The 3,877-nt window shown below is 35.7% G+C and overlaps 1 pseudogene; it reads right to left on the bottom strand.

Moving 5' to 3' along the window:
• Nucleotides 1–277: 277 nt before the first annotated feature.
• Nucleotides 278–2,451, bottom strand: LOC101985348 (annotated as a pseudogene).
• Nucleotides 2,452–3,877: the final 1,426 nt, after the last annotated feature.

Raw genomic sequence — 3,877 nt, 5'->3', positions numbered from 1 at the left:
ATTTCCGAGGAAAATCTGTATATTATAAAAGCAAACATTTGTCATACCACCAAGTACAGAGTTCACATTGCAAACTGAACCATTTTCATGACACGTCTGATGATCTAGAAATCAAATAACTTTGAAGTTGGTTATTTTAAAGGTTGGGAGTAAGAACAGAAGAACAGGAGATATAAGAATATCAGGTTTCACACTTCTGTTAAATTTTTAAAATAAAAACTGCTTTCTTCGCTGCATCAGAACTATCAGACTTGAAGTATGTTTGTTTGCTTTAATCCTATGACTCATCATCCACTGAATTGGGAGCTTGTAAAGAAGAAATCCCCTCTGTATTCAAAGTGTTCTTGCCGTGGTAATTCTTCTTAGTGTCAACAGATGCAAACACAATTCCTCTTGTGCTATTACTGAAGCCAGGAGGTACGTATGTACTAAAAGCAATTTCTTCTAGCCAAGTAGGAACATCCTGTTGAGCATCTGATAGTACTTTAACGAGAGGCTGTGCTAAATGATTATCAGATTCTGTATCGAAAAAAGAAATTGCTCTGCCAGTATTTCCACAACTCCCAGTACTTCCAATTCGATGAACATATTCATCAATGGTAAAAGGAAGATCAAAATTGATAACATGTTGAACATTTTCAATATCAAGCCCTCTGGCAGCTACTGAAGTAGCAACAAGAACTGGGCACTTTCCACATCAAAAATCTCCAAGAGCTTGCTCTCTCTCCCTCTGTTCCCGATCACCATGAATACTTGTAGTTGATATTCTTTCTTGACAAAGAAAAGTTGCAATGAAATCTGCTTTTTTTCTTGGTGTCAACAAAAACCATAGTTCTTTCATCACCTATGTTTCGTAGGATCTCAACAAGTTTTTCTCTTTTTAAATACTGGTCAATTTGAAGAATGGTCTGCTGAACATCTCTGCAAGCTCCTCCCACTTGTCCAACAGCAACAAACAAATAATTTGATTTTAGAAACTCCCCAGGCCACCTTTGGATTTCTTTGGAAAAGTAGCATTGAATAAATGAGTTTGGCGCTGTTCTTTTGATGGCATTCCAAGACAAGAAATTAACTTCTTCATCTCTGGTCCAAAACCCATATCCAACATTTGGTCAGCTTCATCCAATACTAAGTACTTGACGTGTTTGAGACCAATCTTTTCCTTACCTATGATATTCATCAGCTTCCCTGGTGTAGCACATAGTATGTTACAGCCTTGTACTATCTGTCGGATTGAATGCCCAAACTGGGTTCCTCCATATATGACAACAGCTCTTACACAAGTCCCAAAAGAAAATTTTCTGGCTTCCAAATAAATTTAGTTAATCAGTTCTTGAGTTGGGGCTACAATAATACACTCTTGTTCCTGCAGTTCTTTAAAGCGACTAGCAGTTATTCCATCCCACATCATATGAGCCAAAATAGTCAAAAGAAAAGCTGCAGTCTTCCCAGACCCTGTTTGAGCACAAGCCATCAGATCTCTTCCTCCTAACACAATAGGGATGCTGTATTTCTGCACAGAAGTGAGCTTGGTATAGCCAGCTTTAGCAATGTTGTTATTCAGTGTTTGACAAAGATTAGCTTCTTCAAAGGTCAAAATTGCTGGTGGTGCATCATGTCCAGATACTTCTACAAGTATGGTATTATACTTATCAAACTTTATTCCTGTCTGATAATGTGCAAAAATGGAGTCCTCATCTTCTGGTGGAGGAGAGGATATATATGTCACTTTTGGACCCTGAATGTCACTGCTCTCTGACTTCCAAGCTTCTGACTTCCAAGAATTCTTTCCAGGGCCTGTTACTACTTCTTCATTCAAACCTTTGTAACCACCTCGTCCACTTCCACTTCTACTTGGATAAGTGTCACTAGTACCTGAATCACTTGCTGCTGGTTTTCTAGAACTAAAAAGGCCACCACCAAGCTGCATCCCCTGATCTTGGTCATATTCACTATTTGGTCTTCCTAGACCAAATCCTCCTCGGCAACCTCGGAAACTACCTCTTCCACCTCTTCTGACGGGTCCAGAAGCTTCTGAATCGTTTCCATCTTGATAGCCACCTCTCTTGGAAAACCCCCTGTTCCGAGTTTGATTGTCTTCACAGTCATTACTGGACTCTTTCCAGAAACCAGAGCTATCTCCCTCTTCAAACTTGTTATTTAAAAAAAACCTCTGTTTCCAAAACCCTTTCCTCTCCTGAATCCTCCAGCAGTAGGTGTGTTCTCTCTTTTAGTAGACTCGCCAATATCTCTATTTCCCAAATTTCTTCCAGAGGGAAATCTCATGAAATGATCACTTCCAGAAGGTTCATCTTCCATTTCTGATGAAGCTGAAGTCCTGTTAAAAGTGTCTCCATTTGCACCAGAAGAATATTTGTTCTTTTCAAATACAGGAACATAGGAAGACATGTGAGGTTTGAGGATTTCCGCTTCCCAATCTTCTTCTCTCATGGTAGCTACAGGTTCCTCTCCGCTCCAGGCTTCCTGGGCTCCTCGTGGTCGCCGACGTGGCTTCTGCACCCTAATTCTTAATATTGAGGAGATCTTATCTCTAAATACTGTGTCTTCTTTATCAGTGTTTGTGCTTGCAACCACTATAATGGTTTGGGGTACAAGCCTTCTAGATTTCAGAAGAAACTTTGCAAACATCTCTTTTGCTATGTACGTTTGTTTCAATTTTTTTTATCTTTAACCCATACATATGCATACATTAGTGCTATATTGATATTTTACATGATGAAACCCTTATTATTTTTTTCTTTATTTTAACTTTTGAGAGATTCATACACCTATATAATGAATTTCAGTCATTTTTACCTTGCCCTTCCCTCTCTCTTCTACTCCATTTTCATCCCCCTTCATTCTCTCACTAAGGCCCTTTTTTCACACGACTGTAATAATTTTAAAATCTTTCCACTAACATTTAAGCACAAAATCATTTTCCACTACCGGTTAATGTATCTTTTTAGAAACAGAATAATTTTGTTATACATTTTTGGATCTGAATTTAAAAGTAATCATTTCCATATTGATACATATTTATTAATATTCTGTTTGTAAAATATTTCTAAAATTCCTTTTAATAGCAGGATATCTTTTAATTATTATAGTTACATTTTCAGCTTTATTGGGGCATTATTTTTTACAGAAAATTGTATACATTTAAAATGAACTTTTGAATTATCTTTAAAATATTCATATATTATAATAGCATCATCACAAACAAGGTACTAAACATACCTCTACTTCCTTATATTCCTTAGTGCATTATTTTAGCAAGAACACAATATAAGATCCATCCTTCTAATATAATTTAAATCTCCCAATGCAGTTTCTAATTATAGCTATGTTAGACAGCAGATTCCTTTTTATAAACATAAATTTTATTGTTCTATGTATTTATTATGCACAATGATGGATTTTATGAAGATATTTTCATACAAGTATATCATATGTTTTGATCATATTCACCCTCATCTCCTTTCTCCTGCCTACCACTATTTCCATTTATTTTTTCAGACTCACTTGAGCCTTCCTGTCTTATAATTAAGTTATGTGCATATCTATATATGTAGGTGCATATGTACATGACTTAATGTATTTATATAAACTCTAGAATCCACAGATGAGAAAACATGTGTGGAGAAGAATGAAATTAGGTAATTTGCAGTAAAAAGATGTAACTTTTCATATTGAGGTAGTAAATCAGACTTAGAAATTCAACAGACTCGAGCTGAATCATCTCACATAAGAGAATAATTGTTTCAGTTTTATATATTATACTGAACATGGGGAAAATTGTCATTCATTGAAATCAGTATTTTACAAATATAGTTAATAGAGAATAATTCTATTAATTAGATTCATTAAAATGAAA

The sequence above is a fragment of the Microtus ochrogaster genome, chromosome X, assembly GCF_000317375.1.
Source record: "Microtus ochrogaster isolate Prairie Vole_2 chromosome X, MicOch1.0, whole genome shotgun sequence".
NCBI classification, from domain to species: Eukaryota; Metazoa; Chordata; class Mammalia; order Rodentia; family Cricetidae; genus Microtus; species Microtus ochrogaster.
This window is presented reverse-complemented; position numbering and strand designations above follow the sequence as displayed.